The sequence below is a fragment of the Mustela nivalis genome (assembly GCF_964662115.1).
Source record: "Mustela nivalis genome assembly, chromosome: 2".
NCBI classification, from domain to species: domain Eukaryota; kingdom Metazoa; phylum Chordata; class Mammalia; order Carnivora; family Mustelidae; genus Mustela; species Mustela nivalis.
The window spans coordinates 30,704,470-30,725,987 of NC_139021.1; the positions used below are offsets into that span (position 1 = coordinate 30,704,470).

The window sequence follows — 21,518 nt, forward strand, 5'->3', positions numbered from 1 at the left end:
GTATGAATAAAATAAATGTAATGTATATGAGGAAGCTAAGTAGAGAGAGTAGAAACATAGATCTGAAAGTTGAAGGAATAGTCTAAACTTGGATGGAAATTTTTGAGTCATCAATGTAGAGATGTTGGAGAAAAAATATGAGTGAGTGTGACCAGGAAAAATATACAAAATATGGACAGCTTTGAAGCAACTGATCTCTAATGGACAGATACAGGTTAAGGAGCAACCAAGACACAAACAGAAATGTAAGATGAGAATCTGTAAAAAGTGATGTCCTGGAATTAAAGGAAGGCACTACAACAACACACCATACACTGGAGCTTACAAACAACAGAAATTTATTCTTCACAGTTCTGGGGGCTGGGAAGTCCAAGAGGAAGGCCCTGGCAAATTTGGTGTTTGGTAAGGACCAGCTTCCTGCTTCGTAGAGGGCAGCTTCTAGCGCCGTTACTTCACGTAGAGGTAGAAGTGAGGGAGAACTATCTGAGGCCTCTTCCACAATGGCATTCATCGTATTTATGAGGACTCTGCCTTCACAACCTCATCAACTCCCAAGGCCCCACCTTTTAATAATATCACCTTGGGGTTTTGGATTTCAATGGATGAATGTTGGAGGGACACAAACATTCATTTAACAGCAGCTTCAAGAAGAGTGTTACCAGAGATAAGAAAGCTACAGAGTACATATGTAAGATACTGACTGAAAAGTTACCATTTAATAAAAAGGATTAGAAAAAATAAAGTAGGCCAAATTGTAGAGAAAAATAGCCTAGAAAAGGGAAAAATAAAGCTGGAGAAATAAGACTTTCCTTGGTCTCTGTCTCTCGGATAGAAGCTTCCTTTGTATGCCTCACCAAACCCAAGGCAGCAATTAGCAAAGAAAGTATATTCCCATGCAATACAGCTTTGTCTTAAATTGGACAAGAGATATCCTGTACCATTAAATAAAATGCTGGTAGTCTTTCCCAATTTGCTCCCAAAATTAATTTAAAAGATGCTGTGTTCTTAACTGCAAGTTCATCTTTCATGTATTTGTATTAGGCTTTTGGTGTCCATTCTGCACTTCTGCTATCAGGTGATAGTGCCCAAAAAGACAAGGGAGAATCAAAGTCATACATTTTAAATGAGGAAATCTAGGAAGAAACTAACCAAGTGGGTTTGGTGACTTTTTATTTCATGGACAGGTATGCTCAGGATTGTGATTTCACATTATAAACGTAAAGTACGTTCTCAGTTCACATAACAGAATTGATTAGTCTGTTTTCTCATGGTGCTCTGAAAAGTATCATAACATCTGGAGGTTTTATGGTATCTCCTGGACAAATCTGAGAACTGTTGGCCTAATACATTAGTTTGCATCGACTAATCAAACTTCCCACTCTAAGTTACTCCTCCCATTTCTTACCAGAAGTCTTATAGTGAGTTTAGTGTGGAACCCCCCTTCTAAATAAAAAGCAGATTTCTCCTTTGTGCTTAGATGACAATGACAATTGCCAAGGACACAGAATATTCTAGCCTGGGATGTGAGACTATAAGTAGGTATTGGAGAAGTGAATCGGTGAAAAAAATGGGTATTTTAATCAATATTACTGTAGACTCTGATTCCCCTGTGGATATTCTCAAAACAGCATCAGTAAAATATTTGAATTTTTCCTAGATTCCCTTTTGGGAGTCTGAATTCTGTTTTTGAATGTTAAACTACTACTTAAATGGGGCTACATGAGTCTTTGGGTGCATCCAGAATTTCAGGTCCATTTGGGTTGTTCTGAGGCAGGTCTCCAGTTAGCTGTACTAACTTCCTGAGCAGAGAACTTTCCTCTCAATAACACATTTGCTACACACATTCACCTGTGAATAACTACTTCCTTGGCAGATGGCTCTGCCTTCCCGTTTTCCTTTAGTTCATTACTGTTTAAACCCAAAAGGTTTTGTTTATCAGCAGTATCTGTAATTTACTCCCTGTTAGCATCTAAAGGAACCTGAACATCATCAGGAATGAAATGAAAAGTTCTCTAAGAGCTTCAAGGAGTCAAATCTAAGGGAAGGACATTTGAATACTGATGTCATGATTGGTCTGAATGAAAGAGCTGATCTCTTTGGATATGCTCAGAGGTTGTGATCTTTACTATCTAAAGTGAGGAGGGGGCCACACACAGAAGTACACACCTAGAAACAACTGGTCTCCCATCCTTAGCCAACCTTCTAAGGACAAGACACCAAAGGCCTTTTTATCTCAGGGTGAAAAATTACTCCCACATCATTGGTATGCTATCCTTTCCACACAAGGACTAAATGAGCTGAGTAAATCCCCTTTCTTCCACCCTTGGGAGCATTAGCTGGACAAAACAGACATCCTACTGATTTACAATCTGGACAGCCGTTCCCACAGACGTGACAAAGTATTTCTCACAGGGCTTTTCTCAGCTGTTGCTTTTTCCTGACGCAAGTGTCAAATGCTCTGGCAGGTGAATTCTGCATCCCTGTGGTGGCCTTGGGCATTGGCATTTGTAAGCCCACATATTTCTGTCATCTCCTGCGTGTCAGAGCTCAAAAGAGCTCACCCATGGGCTGGAGCAAAGGCAGCTGTTCTTGTCCCTGGGGGAAAAAGCAATTAAGAAACTCTGTAGCACACAACCTCAGCATTTCTTTTGGAGAACAAGTGGGAGAGTTGGAGTCCAGGGGTTCAGTCTAGGGCAATGGACTCTCTAGAACCAGATACATAAATCTAAGAAGCTTAAGGAGATAGAAGGTAAAGGGATGACAAAAGATCAGGGCCTCATTTCATGCCTCATTTTGCTCAAATCTTTGTCTGATATAGCACCCAGAAACTGCATCTTTTGATTCTGTCTGACAAAGCACAGGGATAGAATTAATTTCTAATGCACTTTATGTTCTATAAACATAGCAGAACTGACTGGAATAGAAGGAACCAAGTGTGTGTGTGTGTATACACATATATGTTACATATATTATGTATGCATATAGTTTATATACATAAACACACATATACATACGCATATGTGTTTATGGGCATGTGCATGTATCTCAACACTCGTCCTGCTGGCTTAGTCAGCTGCCAGTTGAAATATCTGACACTTTAATGGAAGACAACTAGTTTGAAAAGTAGAAAAAGCACTTTTCAAACATAAAAGAGTAGGTAAAACCATCCCTGGGTTGAAGCGACACTTTATACACTGAAAGAAATATATTTAAGTCAGAAATTACCTTAGACTTAAATTTCCATACCCCTCATTTGGGTAAAGAAACTGCGGCTCAATAAAGTGAGTTGACCAAGGTCTTAACTGGTTAGTGAGAATAGAAACTTTGGTGGTTATCAAATGAAGAAGTCATTTTTCCAAAGCATGATGCTGGGTACCTGTGGCTCCAGAGGGGAAATGAACAAGCTCTACTCAGTTTCTTGTAGGGGGAGGCTATGGTTTCTCAAAGGGAGGACGGTGCTAAAGGATCCCACCAGGTACCGCACATGTGTGGTGTGGATAAACCCAGGAGTGGAAGAGTTCATTCAGGTACAATGTTCAGAGCAAAAACAGGAGGCACAAAAGCGAGTCTCCTCATGAAAATTCCAAGGTTCTTTCCACAAGGCTATCTCAATCAATACTTACAAAAGAAAAACAACTTCATATAATATACACAGGATTGTATTGTTCAATCCTGTGATGTGAGAGATTTTATGTGATTGAAAAATGTCATATTTATACCAAAATGCTCTCAAATCTCATACTTGTACTGGCTACTATAAAGCCAGTTTGGGTACACATTCCAAATATGCCAGGCCACAGCCCCGGAGAGATCACATTTCCCTTTTATATTCAAACTGCTACAGTTAGAACCCTCTCGTCTTTTTGATGTGCAACTTTTCCAGGTTGTCTTAGCTGCTATAATAGAAAACTGCAGATTGAATGGTTAATAAACAACAGAAATTAATTTCTCAGAACTCTGGAGGCTTGAAGTCTAAGATTGGGGCCTGGCAGATTGAGTGTCGGAATTCAGTGTCTGCGTGTCTGCGAGCCTTCCTCCTGGCCCCTAGACTGCAATCTTTTCTCCATGTCCTCCCACGAAGCAAGGGGTCAAGGGAGCTCTCTGGGGCCTCTTTTATAAGGCACTAATCCCATTCTTGAGGTCTTTGCTCTCATGACCTAATCACCTCCCCAAAGCCCCACCTCCTATTATTACAGATGGTCCTTGACTTATGATGATTTGACTTGTAATTGTTTTGCTTTACTCATGGTGTGAAAGCAATGTAGAAACACACCTAGAATTGTGACTTGGATCTTTTCACAGGCTAGCCATATGCCACAGGACCCTCTCTCGTGATGCTGGGCAGTTAGCAGGCCCAGCTCTCAATCAGCCACGTGATCATGAGGATAAACAACCAATACACTAACAACCATTCTGTACCCAGGTAACCATCCTGTTTTTCACATTCAATACAGTCTTTAGTAAATTAGATCAAATACTCAAGACTTTATTATGAAATAGGCTTGTGTTAGATGATTTTGCCCAGCCGTAGGCTAATGTAAGTGTTCTGAGCACATCTAAGTTTGGCTAGGCTAAGCTGTGATGTTTGGTAGGCTAACTGTGTGAAATGCATTTTCAACTCGTGATATTTTCAACTTGTGATGGGTTAATTGGGACATAACCTCATCATAAGTCGAGGAAGACCTGTATGGCTGTAGAAGTCAGGATTCCAACATACTGAATTCTGGGGGTACATTCAGTCTCCAGCATATGTTTTTGCTTCTGAATATCTCAGCATGTTCTGTGCTCCCTAAATCCTCCCTTCACCACCCATCTGATTCTTGACCCAATGATCTGCTTCTTTTCATCCCAGAAGCCCTTCCCCCTTCGTTTGTCACAACATTGTAAAAATGAGCTAGTATTTTTAAAATCCTAATAATGAGACAATCTTGAGAATAATCCAGACACTGCACAGTCCTCAACACTGTATAGGTCCTTTACAATACAGGTTCATATCATGTCCTCAGATCTCAGGCCATTGGCTCAGAGCTATAGATTTATACTATATCCAACTACTACTGTTCATGCTCCAGATATCTCAGACCTCCAGGTTTAGACTAAAGGGAGCCTAGGCTTCCGGGAGAGAAGAAACTATTTCCCTCACCCTGTTCTAAAGCTCATGCAGGAATGACTTTTTTCCAGAATGACTGACAACTGAAATGTCCATTTCCTTCAAATGCAAACCCATTCCTATCCACAAGGCTGTGGCTGAGCTGCTCACAAGACAATTCTATTGTTTCCCAAAGTCCACATTCTCTAGCTTGTCCCCAATCTGTAGGACATCAATAGCGCAATGGAAGTTAGGTGTTGCCAAAACTAACATTATTCTGTGATGGGCAGAATAGTGTCTTCCAAGGATGTCTACTCCTAATCCCTGGAGCCGTCGAATGTGTTCATTCCTTTACATGACAAAAAGGACTTTGCAGATATGATTAAGTTAAAGACCTTGAAATGAGCAACGTGTCCTGGATTATATGGGTGGACTCAATGTAATCACAAAGATCCTTAACCACAGAGAGACTTTCCTGGCTGTCAGAGGCTAGATATGACTACAGAAGAGGGCTCAGAGAGATGCAACGTTACTCACTTTGTTGTAAAGAAAGGGGCCACACCAAAGGAATGTGGGCAGCCTATAGCAGTTGGAAGAGACAAGCAGAATGAATCCTCACCCAGAGCCTGGCTAAGGAATGTAGTTTTGCCAACACCTTGATTTTACCCCAGTGAGACCTATATGAGACTTCTAACCTATAGCCTGTAAGATAATAAATTTGTGTTCGTTGAAGCCATTAAGTTTGTGCTAATATGTTACAGCAGCAATAGAAAACTACTGCCTTATTCCTTTTCAGTCTTTCCTCATCAAGGCTGCAGAAGACATGGAGACCCAGTCTCACCTAGGAATACACTAGTCAGGTGTATTATGCTTGTTACATTGGTAATGTCAGTTCATCTTGGATGTGGTGTAGGAAATTCCGATAAGCAGCATTCTGTACTAAATTTAGTCATTCTTAGGCTCAAGAAAATTATCTTAAGAAGAAGAAAATGATCTAAAACAATAAATAAGGTTGAAGTCCATAGGGAGAAAATTTAAATCAGTTAGAAATAACTTCTCTAATCCAAGGGTTCCCGACTTTGGCATTATTGACATTTTGGGCTGGGTAATTCTGTTAGGTGGGGCTCTCGACTCTCTGTAGGATTTTTAGCAGCATGCTCTCCTCCACCCACTAGGTGCCAGTAGCAAACCTTCTCCTGTGACAAGCAGACACTGGCAACAGTTCCCTAGGAGACGAAATCATTCGAGGCTGAGAACCAACATTCTACCCCAGTGATATCTTGAAGGACAAAGAGCTGTCTTAGAAGGATAACCTTCTAAGGTTATGAAAGTGTTCCGTGAAGAAGTATACACTGGGGGGGATATCTGTTGATCCCAGAGGCCTTTACAGGTTCAGTACACGGAACACTCAGTGTCAGGGACACAGATATTCATTTCAAAGTAACTTATATGAAAACCTTTGTGGATAAATTATCAGTATGATCTTTTGCTATAAATACGAGGTCTTGGGTGCCTGGGTGGCTCAGCTGGTTAAGCGGCTGCCTTCAGCTCAGGTCATGATCCCAGCGTCCTGGGATTGAGTCCCACATCGGGCTCCTTGCTCAGCGGGGAGCCTGCTTCTCTCTGTCTCTTTCTGCCACTCTGTCTGCATGTGCTCGCTCCCTCTCTCTCTGACAAATAAATAAATAAAATCTTAAAAAAAAAAAAAAATACGAGGTCTCTTCCCATGAGTCAGTCGTTTTTTTCTGGCAAGCTGACTCAGAAGGGCACCAAGTAGAGCCAGGCACTGTGGCTTTACTTGCAAGGACGTGGCATGACTTCTGAGGAGATCACACACTCACACAACCAGTTGCAGGTGGCGTCGAGTTACAGAGCACAGGCTAGTGGGCATAGAGTCCCTTACTGAGAAGGACAGGGGCTTCAAACATAGCTCAATTCATCTGGGTTGAAGCTATTAAATGTGCTGAATTCTCAGGGGGAAAAATAATCCATCGAGTGACATGTCATACACAACCAGTCCCAGACTTTCATTCCACACAGGAAATTCAGCTACTTAGCCCTACGTGCGGGCATCTCAGGCTACCGCGTGCCCAAGACATCAGAGGTTACCTATTCTTCTCAAATACGGTAACAATCTAAAAATAGGGAAGTGATTTAAGAACTAAACAAAGCAACTGAGTTGGTTGTTTATAACCTGTGAATAAGCCAGCGCATGAATTCAGCTGATACAATCTGAAAGTGAGGAACTCAGCTGAGAGCAAAACTTAATCCATTACCGTGATCATACCAACCCAAATTAATAAATAGAACAGACAGTCCAAGACTCTAGTCTACAGCAAAATGGCTAAGAATTTGGGTGATAATTCTTTCTGACCATCAATAAAGTCGGCTGCATCTCTTTAGCGGGACAGGGATTTTAAAACTGAGATTTTCTTTAAAGAACATTTGTAAGGTCCAGTGGCCACATGTAGTAATAGTCTATGGAAGCACTATTTTGGGAATGGGAAAATGAGTTCAAAGTGATAGACAAATGAGTCATTCTCAGCAGAGTTCTATTTAAGATGGTTTTTATAAATACACTCCCTGTAATTAATAATCATGACACAATTAGAGAAAAACATCCTTCAAAATAATTAACGATTCCCACTCTCCCTGTAGATTAATTCAAGGTGGCCTCTCAATACATCCCAGTTAGAGGCACTATGTCACAAGTTACAGCTCTCTCCAGATAGTTCAAGGTCTGTAGACTGGAGGGAAATTAAGTCCCTAGATGTTTCTCCAGGATGAGAACCCTTGAATGGAAGTTTCAAGGAATCAGGTTTCAGAACAAAACACAAAAAAACCTTTTGCTGCTGTTTTGTAATGAGACTAGTTTAGCCATAGGCCGAGCTCTACTGTGGCTCAGCTCCAGCGGGGGCTGCGGCGTCATTTCTTTCCAGCAGTGCGTGCAAGAGCCCTGGTTTCAATGGGTGGCTAGAATGGCAGCCTCTTCATGCTGTCAGGGTCTACACTCAAGCATCTGGAGGTGGCTGTCCGCTGGGGCTCCCAAGTCCTGGGTTCTAAGACATCATGACTCTCTCAGCTCCAGAGGGACCTGACATGGCCTCGAAGAGCAGAGATAGAAGGCTTGTCCTGTTTTCTGTGCTGGGGCCCCTGGTCATAATGGAGCATAGGCTCTGTTAATAGCACAGGGTAGCATGGTATGAGGAACAGTCCATGGTCTACTCTTCTGTTCCTTACTCCCCTTTTCAGCAGAAGAAAAAGTTTTTATAACCCAATTAAGGTCTCATTTCTAATAAGTCAGGTCTTCTATCAATCTTTGTGAGTCAGTTCAAAAATTTGTCTCTATCCTATTCCCTAAGTATCTTATAAACTGAAATCAGTCATTCAACACATATGTATTAAGAACCTGTTTGTGTCAGGCACTGTAGCAGGCATTGAGAATAAAGGGATGAGCAGAACAGGGTGGTCCCTGCCTTTGAGGGTATTAATAGTCAAATAAAGCAGGTAGGAAATGAGCAAGCACCACAGGAGCATCTGGTGGCAGCCTCCCACCTATGCAGGTGAAGGTGGGGGTTTGGGGGTGGGGGGTGCTGCTTGCCAGAGCCAGGGGCCTTTAAGCTGAGACCTGAGGAAGGAGTGCGGATAGGGCAAGGAAAAGAATGAGGGTTCCAAACAGTGGAGGAATCCTGAAGGCCAGAAGTCAGCAGAGCTCTCTGCTTTTTCAGAAACAGCAGAAGCTGCCCATGGTTGGGATACAGAGAGGTGAGGAGTCTTGTACACTCAGGCTGGAAAGAGGGGTTGAGGACCTTCTTCTTAGTGATTGTGTGGTGTGATCACATTAAACCTATTACACTGGGAAAGAGGAAGCACAGCCTGAAGGGCTATAAAACCACCTATACCAATACCAGTGTGCATCTCTTCCTTGAGCTAAGTCCTGTCCCTGCACAGACAGCCCAGGAGATGGTCAGGCCACACAGCCTAGAGGTCACAGTGAGAGTAGTGCCAGTGACTGTGTCTCCATCCTATCTCTCTGCAGTCCCCACCAAATGGAGGGAAGCTTTGCTAGCAAGCTGCTACTACCCTCTCCCAGAGAGGGCCTACCAATGAGGTATGTGTACAGCACAGTCTCCAGGTCCGCCACCTCCCAACTCTGCTACCACCCTGCTGGAATGCTCCCAATACACAGACTCAAGCAGGGACTTCAGTGGGACATGCCCATCTGTCAGTGCTCTTCTTAGGACACAGCATCACCTGGAGAGGGAGTTTGGAGAGGGGAATATTAGTGAGATGGCCTGTCCCTTCTATACTGCTTTATGCTCACTTTCCCCCTTGGGACTGACTGGGAACGATAACCTGGAACAACAGATAGAAATTCCAGCCCCTCTCCTGCACACTCTACCCCAGGCTGCATGACATGGGTAGGTGGGGAGATCGAGTGGATGCAGCTGTAAACAATGCGGTCTCCCCAATCTCTAATTAGGGCCTCTGCCACACCCCTGCATCATGCCGTTAACCAAGGGGTGAAGAGAAAGCTTTCTCTGATTCCCACTTTTAGCCACTACCACGAGTTCAGTGTCTCATGGATGCAAGTGGGCTTTCAGGGCCTGCCTCTCCCATGTTTCTCAGAGCAGGCAGCTTTCCCGGGGCTTGGCACACCCAGGGAATACCTCCAGATCTGAGTAAAAGGGATCACTTTGTTGCCAAAGAATCTTGGTGGGCACAAGGTGGCCATCAAGCGGTGATCACAGATAATGACAATTAGCTCTGGAAACCACACCTAGGAAAAGAAGATGCAGTTTCATGCAGCTAAAAGTAGGACTTGTTTGGTAGAATTTGAAATTGATCATGATGTTAACAAGTGAAGGTTTATTGTTTAGGTGTGATCATAGGTTACGGATATATTAAAAAGAATCTTTTGGAAAGACAGGCCAGGCTGAAATATTAATATAATCACATGCTGTCTAGTAATTTATCTCAATATAATCTGACAATGGAAGGAGAGTGGGGATGTTTGAGGTTAGACAAGCTTAGCCATTAGCTCATGACTGTTGAGCCTAGTTGGCAGAGATCAGGGTACATAAGACTTATGATACTATAATCTCTACTTTTGTTTGCTTTTCACCTTTTCCCTACTCTGCAGTTTCAAAGAGCATATCTAGTAAATATGAAAACTACCAGAAAGGTTTAGGACAACTGAAATCCTTTAAAAAGGAATTGGTAAATGGCATTTCACTAGGTCAATAAAGGCAGAACAAAGTCTCCATAACATACTTGAACTCAAGCAAACCAAAGATAGCTTTTGGAAGACCTTCTGCTTTGGATTATAGGCATGGAAAATTTAGGCTTGAAAATTAAAATTAGATCACATACAAAGAAGGGAAAATCAATAGGAAATCTTAAGTAATAGACATTCTTTCTTGGCAACAATACTATTAGATTCACCAGATAATCAAGTTTGAACAACAATAAAAAATATTTATTCATTTTCTGAAAAATTTTGAGTCCAGGGCTGCTAGAGGGCAGAAACAGAATTCCAAGTAACCTCCAGGTCTCCCCACTTGGTTTCTGTGTAAATGAGAGGTAATATAAAACCTCTCAGAATCATTCTTTCTATTATTCTGTTGGCGGGTTTGGCTCCAAAAAAGCAGACGTAAGTTTATTATCAAAAGGATTGGAAATACTCAGTTCTCAATCAATGGCGTAGAGATATGCAAGATTCAGGAAGTAGATCCTAACCCTCAGGTGGGGTTCACCCATAAAATGTAAGAGAAAGGGAGAGAATACAGTGAGCTGGTCATTTCATTCTAACTTGGAATTTAGATGTCTATCACAATCCAAATTCTCAGTTCAGTAAAAACTGCCAAGGTTTTCATGTTACACTTCATCTGCCACGAGGAGCTCAGTCAGGACACAGACAGGTACTGACCACTTGAGCCAGTGCGCTGGTCACTTTCAGGTAGGATCAGAGCCTAAAATGAACTATTGGGTGCCCCTTGGATGCTAACATGTCACCAATATTATTGAATATAAACTTTTCAGCACTCTTACTTTCTTTCCAGTTCTCTCTGGCACTGACCAAGTAAATGCATACTCTTGTTGATTCATCAAGCAAGTCATCCAATTATGTCCTTTATCCCTCACTACAATTAATCTCTAATGCTGTGAAATTCTTTTCCTTCCAGAGGCTAATCAGGACTCCAATCTGGAAGATGGCAAAGAGCCACTCTTACATTTAAAAGTAACTACTTGTTTTTCACACACACACACACACACACACACACACACACACAACTGATTTTGATGGTATGAAAGCCAGACACTATGGGAAAAGAAACCCTGGAAAGGGTGTCTGTGATAGTGAAAATTAACTTCTGATTAGAATTCAGAAGAGAACCCAATCTAAGGCAAAGCTGACTTGTTAATTTGCCAGATAAACTATTCATTTCCTGTCCAGGAAGGAAATAAATCTAGACCTGCAGGTATGTGTGCAAGATAGCCGCACATGACTTGAGAAAGAGGTAAGGAAGAAGAACTCTCTTCATACAGGGTCTTTCTTAAGAATAAGAGGCAAGGCCAATCTTTCCCTGGCAAGCTCAAGCTCATTAGCTCTGTGTTGCTAGCCTCATGTGTGATCACTAAAATTTACTGTATAATATTTAAGTGGATCCAGTTACAGTATCCTTGTTAACTCTAAAGAACAAGTTATTTGGCAGAAAACCAAACACAATCTTCCCCTTAGAGGGGTGTAAATATTTATCTCCCTAACCCCATTGGAAAAACAATCTTAAGGCTAATAATATGTTCTGTGCATAAACTTACCATTAGAGTCGCTAATTAAAAGGCATCTTCTCCATGATAAAACTTTTGAACTAGCTGATCAGAAGCATTTAAAGGTAAAATAAGGCATCTTGTTTTCCAATTTTTGACACTTAAGGGTGATTTACACCAAGTTTCTTCACATAATTAAGCATGTGGGAAGGACAATCAGTGGCCCAAACTCATGTTCTCCTTCACAAACCTTTCACAGCACTATGAGGGGAGTGGCACAGATGAGTGATATATAAGTTCAATTAAGGAATTCTTTTTTCTTAAAACAGAATCATGTGGTTTTCCCCAATAATATCATTCCTGTTAGCTTGTATTTTATTAAATTCTGGATTTTGATTGATTTTACATGATAAAATTCCAGTTCAAGGTAGCTTAAATAAGAAAAGGAATTTATTAGTTAGCATAACTGAAGAGGCTTAGAGGAGTAACATCTTCAGATATGGCTTGACCAAGATGCTTCCTTCCCATTATTTCCTTCCCATTATTCTAGAAAAACTCGGACTGAGTCTCTATCACTGGGGTCACTTGTCCATTTCTGCCTCCACAGGGGATAAAATATGCTGATTTGTTCAGTCACTCCCTCCCCTGGAGAGGGGGAACTGGGCAGGTAATGGGTCCCACTCATGGGCAGAGAGCAAGACAATTACTGAAAGGCAAAATGAAAACAAAATAAAACAAAAGATAAGATGAGATGCTGGTTCTAGAAAGAAAACTGAAAGCCAAGCAGACAAAACCAAGTGTAGTCAACTTCATACAACAATGCAGAAGGTTAGCAAAAGCATTTGTCCACTGCATCTAACAAATCAACGCTATCTTATTGTTCATGCTCTTATAGGACAACACCAGCAATTACACTATGGTAGTAATGTGGATTAGAATCTTGTAAATCCTAACAATTTATTTTCTCATTTTATTGACAGATAAATTTTGAATAAGGAAGAGAGCACGGGAAAATGCAGGGAGAGTAAGTACTATACCCACATCCATATTGACTCTGATGCCGTTTTGGTAAACTTTGCTTAAATTTATGTCCAGATTTTTTTTTAAGTGTCATCTATCATATGTGTGAAAACAGATAAAGATATGAGACCTGTTGTAAGACCTCTGAAGAATGAGCCGTATGGTAGCCCATCTCTATAGGAGGAAAACTAGAAAAGTTCTGGTTGTTTAATTTCTGTTGTTTGGGCTTATTTTGGATTTTTTTTTTTCTCAGATTTCCAACCAATACTGGCATATAATGTAGGAATTGCCAAAGATGTTAGTGATATCAACAGTTCATTTGCAGAAAGATCCATGCTTCAAAATAAGGGTAGGAATGAATGGCTTTCATTGCTTTATGCATGCAATTGCCTTTTAGTGCCCCAGCATAATTCTATCTTGTTTAATATTGTCATAGAATAAGATAGCTGATGTAGGAAATTTTTCCAGCTACTTGTTTAAATTATGTGTTACTTTGCCACATTTTTCTAAAGTGCATTATTTTACTTAGGAGCTTAACATACATACTGGAGCCAGAGATTAAAATATCAACTTAATTAACATTTCAAAAATCGTCAGTCTTGGGTCTCATAACTTACTAAGCATTGTATGGATCTTTAGCCAATGTCTTCAAACTCACGTGGAATTGGAGCTGTGTCTGCTGTGTCCTCCTCCACTGCCAGATGGTCAATTGGCTTCTCTGTGCTATAAGCATATCTTCCTCGTTGCAATTTCTGACCTGTGCTAGACGGAGTAACAGATAGCTTGTTAGAATTTATCTAAAATAAGAGTACATAGATTGCGTGTGATAATTTAAGGAGTTCTGCGGCAAGCAAGGTACAAGAGTTTCAGTGGCAGTCAGTGTTAAGATCCACAGGATTCAAAAATCATCTACCACTTTTTCACTTCACTTTTCTTGTGAAATTCAAATTAAATAATATGAAAGTCTCCTGTAACGTATGAAACAATATCCAAAAATAAAATGTTGCTGGTATTATTTTTCCATGAACTTGGTTTTACTTGTTCCTGAATACCATCCAGATTCTCTGGTTTCTTTTTCCTTCATGTATCCTTCAGAGATAAATCGAAAACAAGTAACGTTTTGTTTTATTCAATCAAGTTCTTATTTGCACTTGATTTTTCCAAAATCCAAGTTCTGTTTTGTTTTTGGATTTGTTTTGTGGGATTGTGTTACATATTCTATAAAATTTGGGGATCTTAAGGAATGAATATTTGCTCAGAGGATCTAGGGGACAGGTTTATAGCATTTTAATAAGTAGATCTGACTGATATAGGGAATCTACTTCCCATATCGATTTAATAAAAAAGTCAAGGAATGAAATAAGCATAGGGAATATTAAGAGGTCTCTTTGAGACCAGACTTTTCTTTATTGGGTAGAGATTCAAGGTATGCTTGACTGCTAAGTTTAGCAAATAAAATAAAAGGCCAGTTAAATTTGATTTTTGTATGAATGGGAATAAATTTTTAGTGTAAGTATTGCCAACTGTTATGTCCTGTATGTTATCTGGCAACTGTAAGGAAGACATTGCTTTTTAAGATTCTTAAAAGACCCCATACCTACTTGAAAGGAACCATAAGTAGTCTTAACTGTAACTTTCAGGTGATCTTTACCCAAAAGTGAGATACTTTTACCATCTAGAAAAGGATTCTGTGGGTTGACCAGGATCATCTGGGATGTTCTCCTTCAGTGTCTCTCATATAAGTGTAATTATATGGCTGCTGGGGCTGGAGTGACCCAAAAACTCAGCTGAGCTGGAGACCCAAGAGACCTCAATCACATAACCAGCTACTAATTGGGAGCTTTGTTGACACTATTGATTAAAGTCTCTACACTATCACCAATCCTCATGGCTTGGGCTACTCCTGGCATGATGGCTGTGTTCCTAAAGAACATCCCAAGAATGAGTGTTTCAAGAGCTAAGTCTCTTGTTTTTGCCTTCAAAGAAAGCAAACTCAGTAATACTGTTGATACCAGCAACACTCATGTCTTAGAGATGTTTAATATCATAGAAGATGTTGCACAGCTTCTGCTCTCTAGGAACATGTTTACTTCAATAACTATGAGTAGAAAGACATAGAAGTGAGGTCAAAGAGTAGCGGGTGATGTGAGGATTGAATAAAGGGGCAGAGGGACATGTGCATAGGCAAGTTATAGACAGCAGTGCTGGAGTAGTGGATGGGGTACCAGATAGACTGGGAGAGCTATGGATTATACTGGATTGATAAATGGATTATCTAGGATAATTATGAGGAAAAGGAGAGCTGGTTTAATTAAGAAATAAGTTGACCTCTGAGGAAGAAAACTTGAGAACCTAAAATACAGTTAAAAAAAATCTTTTTATACTTTAGACCCCATAAGGGACTAAAATATAGTAGGTTTGCGGTTTAGCCTTTCTTTTTTTTTTTTTTAAGATTTATTTATTTGACAGAGAGAAATCACAAGTAGACAGAGAGGCAGCCAGAGAGAGAGAGAGAGGGAAGCAGGCTCCCTGCCGAGCAGAGAGCCCGATGCGGGACTCGATCCCAGGACCCTGAGATCATGACCCGAGCCGAAGGCAGCGGCTTAATCCACTGAGCCACCCAGGTGCCCCGGTTTAGCCTTTCTTAAAGGAAGTAAAATTTTGTTTGATTTTATTTATACTCTTTTCCCCCATTTCTATCAAGTCTATGCCTAGTCACTTTAAAATAAAAGGCTACTTTCACTTAAATGCACTAAATATGTTAATTTAACCATAGATATTTGCCTCTAGCACAGACCTTGGCTTACATCTTGAATTACAAAATTCACTGCACTGCTGTTTTCCTTCCATATTTCATGAACGTGCCAAGTATAAGCTGAGAGCCCCAAAGGCATTCAGGAGCTTGACTGAGTCTAATTTCACTCTATCAAAAGTTTCTAATCACAAGTTCTTGACATGCTTAAGATACATCAGGTGTACAGACAATGTTTGATGGAGGCTCCCTGTGATTGTAGGTTAGCCCCAGAGGCTGCTTTTGGGTAAATAAATATTAGGTCTGTGAGAAGGCTACCTTTCCCAACGATAACACAGCTGCCTGCTGAGCAGAGCAGTTGGTGGCTGAGTAAGAATATGTTCCGCCTGCTACTATGAAATGTGAAAGGAGGTCGCTGATAGCTCGACTTGCCCTGAGACACCGCAGAATAGAAAGGTCAAGAAACTCCGTTGTAGATTTGGTCTAACATGCAACTGAGTTGTTTCTGAAAGGCAAGCCCAGAGGGAGATTACAACAAGAGAGAGAAATAGGATCCTATTGTCCAGCTACTGACTGAAAAATCAGGCTGTGATCTCCAAGACTGTCCCTGTATCAGAAAACAGGAAATTTCACTGACAGCATTCAGTAATGGGACCTGGAAAGCCACTGAGCAGGGAGTGAAAAGTAACGGGAAGTACATTTCACGTTAAATCAGAGTATAAATGGCCTTGGGGGGAAAAAGACTGGTAGTCATCAGTCAGCAATACATGCCTCCTGTTGATGTGGCCTAGCCATGAGCAACTAGAAGAAAGTTTTATTTGGAAAATGGGGCTTGGGAATGCAAATGAGTTAAGGTGATAAAGAGGGAATAATCAGTTTGACCCTATAGACCATAAACGTTGAGATTAACCTATCCCAACATAGCATTTCTAAACAGCCTTGGAGGCAGATAATCGTACCTGAATATCTAGTCTTTAGTCTCCTTCTCTAAGAACTAGTCTTGACATTGGAGACATTAGATACTGCTGGAAATTCACAGTGGATCTTTGCTACATGAATTGTTGCCTTAACCTTGTCCTATCATCCTTGTGGTGGAAGGATAAGGGAGATTCCTTTGTAGGTATTTCAAACATCATTTTCTGGTCCTTTCTCACTTAAAGTAAAATAACTCCTAGAGGTTTACCTAACTCACTTCAGACAGTGTCTTTGTTTAGCTTCCAGGGAAGATAAAAAACTCGTCACGCCTGTGAGTCTGAGGCCAGTTTATCGTAACCAGCCGACTGGCCACTCGGTAGCCCGCCCTGCAGGCTCTCAGCGGTCTTTCCCATAGCACTTCTGCTCTCCTCAGACGACTGCTCAGAGGCAGATGGAGGCATAACCCTTCTTTTCTGTCTCCCTTTCTTTCCTTCCCAAGACTGGTTCAGAAGCTCCACGAAGGTATTTGGATTTCCAAAGACCAGACCCCATGAAGTGGCTTTCCAGGTGGGAACTTGACAGAGCAGAGGCAGATTAGTGGCACTTCTGGGTCTGAGAGGAAAAGGAACAAAGTGCACCTGCCACACAAAGACAGACCACGGTCCCTCTTCAGACGGCTTCCGGCCACTTGAGTCACTGAAACTTCCCTGAGCAGCACAAATACCTCTGAAACACCTTTACCCATGGGTAACACTCAAAACACTGAACCACTGGGATGGCCCGAGGCCTGAATAAAAGTTGGATCTGGAAGGTCCCACTATGCCAGGTGTTAACCTTTGAGGTGTTAGATTCAGGGTATCTAGAGGTTCTTGGGGCAGAGGCAGGGGTCGGGCACAAGTGTGGTCTGAATGAGTATTCAACATCCCAGCAGCTGTGCTAGCTGTGTCTGTGTTCACCTGTGTCCTTCGTTTCTGTTCATAGCCTGTGCCTCTCTCCAAATGGTCTAAGAGACAGCAGAAAACAAACACGATATGATCTTGATTTTGTCTTTGCTGTGCTTCTTAGGCAGTTGTGTAGTTAATTGCATTGTCTTAAGTTTCCCTTGTGTGAAATAATGAAAACAGTGATTGTGAGAGCTTTCTGAAGGAAAATCTGTCATCTAAAAATATCATCACTACTATTTAGTATTGTCTTTGAAAGAGTCTTATAGAATTTTTGTCATGTTACTTTCCTGACATCATTAAAAATGTACAAACTAACTTAGTGGGATTCAGATTTGAGAATTATAACTACTGCCACCATCCTCTTCATTATTATCAGTGTATTGTGTTGGTGTCATTTAGATAACATTCTAAGGGAAAGTTGAGGCTTACTCTTTTTTACTGTCCCTAAGACAAATATTTTTGAATGGGTCAAAAATACACTCTTCTTATATCGTTTTTCTTTTTTTACCACAATAAAAAAATTGTTAATGATGTTAGCAGTTTAGGGATACAGTGTATTAGAAATCCAGGGACTTCCAATATAAGAATATAAGTAAAATATTTATATACATACATATACCTGTATATTAACTGAGATGTGACTTGTAAACATCAAGACTGTCATATTAAATTGACTAATGGATAAGAAAAAATCTATGCTCTATCATATGAACACGAATATCTGAGGACATAGTACAATTTTCACAGTGAGGCTATTTCCTCAGCAGGATAAGGTGACAATAACACATGTGCATTAGTCCCCAAACCTAAACCGTTAGTTGATAAACGAATGAAAAATAAAACATGTACTGAAGGAGATAAACCTGTTTCCTTATCTCATTACTTAGTAGCTTAGAAAAGGTTTCTGAGGGAAGACAAAATTGTGAGGATTGGGTTGCATACAGAGGATGATTTATGGAAGTTCACTTATAATCTCATCTGCCGCATTACCACAAACCAAGCACAAGTGACTTCGGTAGAGCAGGACAAAAAGCCCTCCTGAATGCATATCAAGCTTCAAAACAAAGAGCAGTATAACCGGTGGCTGTTAGATACAAGTCTCCCAAAAGGACATTGTAATTAAAAATTTCTGAAGAGTATTTTAAATACAATGTACTAAGTCATCCCAGGAAGGTAACAGAGCCACTGATGAATAACAGGGATACTCCGCAATAAGCACTTGGAATTGCATTGCATATGTTTTACCTAGAGGCATAAATAAATATATAAATAAAGGGTAGAACTCATCTCCCATTCTGAGAGCAGCCGGGCCACACTCAATGACCTACTCCTGCTTACATTGCTTCCCCCTGCATTGGACGGGGTAGAATCAGAAGTAACATTTACCAGTAAGTCCCAAACAAAGCTTCTGCCAAAGAGGGAGCAATGGACAGCTTAGTGATGGGCAGGTGAGGAGGGGCAGACACAGAAGAAGGAAGCAAGTGTTGAAATTTGTATTGAAAAATGTCCTTTTCATACAGCCCGTCCTCCCTCTGAGCCTGTCTTGTGCGGCACGGCAAAGAGCCTCCGGGGGTTTGAGAACTGAGCTTGACTCAAGATGCTAGATGTCCACTCTCTTGACATCACCCATTTTCCCCCATGACGTGGACAAATAACATCTTCCCCGGCTCCACTCACCTGTCTGTAAAAGGAAGATAAGGTACACGAGTTTCCACTAGAAGCTGTAACCGGGAGATGCTTAGACAGAGTCTCTTCGGTGAGGAACTGGAACACAAGGAGCTCTGTGCTCTCTGGTGGCATTAAGCTAGATTTTCACTGAAGCAAATTCAAAAGACATGCTTGAGATGTTCTGGAAGCCCAGACAGACACAACATACAGCATCATTCCTTGACCAACATTCACTTGTACTTCCTGCTTCCGCCCTTGTCAAAAGCAGTTTTCAAAAAGGGGAATTATAATCATCTAACTCTCTGTATCAGGTGTATACTATAATACACCTTTTTAACACTTCTCATATCTTACCAAGTCCAGTTTTAAGTACTTTACACATATCATTCATCTGCCCAATAACTCCATGGTTAATACTATCTTTATCCCCTCTTTATATTTAGGTATGTAAGACAAAGTAGATAAATGAGTAGCTAATTAAATTGCCCTAGACAGTTTCCTCTTGCTGTATAACAAAGCAGCACGAGCTCAAAGCTTGAGATAATACACATTTATTAACTCACGGTTTTTGTCGATCAAGAGCCTGGGCATGCCTTACAGTTTCGGCACTCACGGTCTCCTTGCAAGGCTGCCATGGAGATCTCGGCTGGGCTGCTCTCCCATCCCCGGCTCAGCTGGGGAACAATCCATTTCCCAGCTCACGCAGGTGGATGGCAGAGATCATCTCCTTGCAGCAGCCGGGCAGAGACCCTCTTTTTAGCTGGCTGTTGGCTGGAGGCCACCCTTAGGCCCTAGAGGCCACCTGACGTTCCTTGCTGTGCGGCTTGTCCAAACTGACTACCTATATCATCCAACCTATAAGGAGAGCCTCTCCCCTCAGGGAAGAATCAGTCCCTCCCTTAAGGACTGTTCACTTATAAAGCTGGGCCCCACTACAGGGTATTCTTCCATTTAACTCAAAATCAACTAATGCTAAACACTAATTATATCTGCAAAATCTCTTCACCTTTGTCATATGTTACCAGTGTTAAGTAAGTCACAGGCCCCACTCACACTCCAGGGGAAGGGATCGCACAACAGGGTGAATAACAGGAGTTGGAAATTACTGGGGGGGTCATCCCAGGGTCTATCTGCCACACTAGATAAGTGCTTCTCAAACTTGAACACACATACAATCATCTGGCAATCTTTTTGCCTGTTGAGTATTGCATGAATATTACTGTAGATTCTCCACCATCACATCCTCTCTCTAAATAAGAGAAGATTCTTTTTGTTTTATAAATTGGACCTCATAGACATTCTTATCTAACTGAAGTGTTTCAAAGTAACCTTTTCCTTCTAAGGAAAAGAAAAAGAAGCACAGGTTTTAAGTATTCCTTGCTTTTGAAGAGAATGTTTACTTTAAAGAACAGGGGGTTTAAAACCTCTCCTTAACTACAAATAACTCTCCTTGGACTTTGTAGGGGGAGGTCTTTCTCTTGAAGATAATAATGAAAGCCTGAACGAAATTTTCTCGTCTAGTAATCTCTCCCAGACAGGAAACTGTTATCTATCTTCTTTTTAAAATACTGCTTAGATCCTTACAACTTAAATTTAGCTCTCAGGCACCCTCTCCTTTCTCCCTGTGGGGTACAAGTGGTGTTAAATGACAGAAAGATGTTAAGCAAGATATCTCCCTACACGGCTTCTTTTTGAATCTTTGAGTAAATGCCAAACTCTACTTGCAAAAAAAAAAAGAAAGAAAGAAAGAAAAGAAAAAGAAAGAAAAAGAAAAGAAAATCTGAAGATAAGCCTGTCAGAGGACCTTGAAATTAACATAACTCGGACCTCCTGTAAGTGTCCTAAAACTTAAAATAGTGAGTTACCAATTGTCTGCCAGTTGGCTGCAAGTCTTCCAAAGCAAAGCCAGTGCTCCAAGATCAGAGCATGCCTCCAACGCCTACCTTGGCACTGGAAAAATGAAGGCAGAAGGACCAAGATAAATGCTTCCTTGTAAACACACACATTGAAAAGCTGAAATCTTAACCGCAGATGCTAACCACAATGAGATCATCTCTCCCACATGTTTCGAGCTGTGCTAATAGCTTTACATTGGAGGCCCCATCTCCTCTTCACAACAAACTTGTCAAATGCATGTTTACACTTCCCACTTGGTTAGGCAACCTGGGCAGAGAGAAGTTAGGTAACACACCCAAGGTCACTCAGCCAGCTGGTGGCTCGACTGAATTTGAGCCAAAGTCAGCCTACTAATGCAGAGAACACTAAAAGCGCTATGGGATGCTCAAGGCAAGGAAGAGAATGTCATGCAAGAAGACTGTAGTGGATTGAATGGCGGCCACCCACCACTGGTGGTCCACAT

General features: G+C 41.1%; 1 long non-coding RNA gene across 1 annotated transcript; it reads right to left on the reverse strand.

The window, feature by feature from the left end:
* Positions 1-1,221: 1,221 nt before the first annotated feature.
* On the reverse strand, positions 1,222-20,875 carry LOC309856462. The gene is made up of 4 exons (XR_014307215.1): positions 19,723-20,875; positions 19,169-19,306; positions 13,539-13,642; positions 1,222-2,595 (listed from the first exon to the last, which is right to left on the reverse strand). It is a non-coding gene; the product is annotated as an uncharacterized lncRNA (long non-coding RNA).
* Positions 20,876-21,518: the final 643 nt, after the last annotated feature.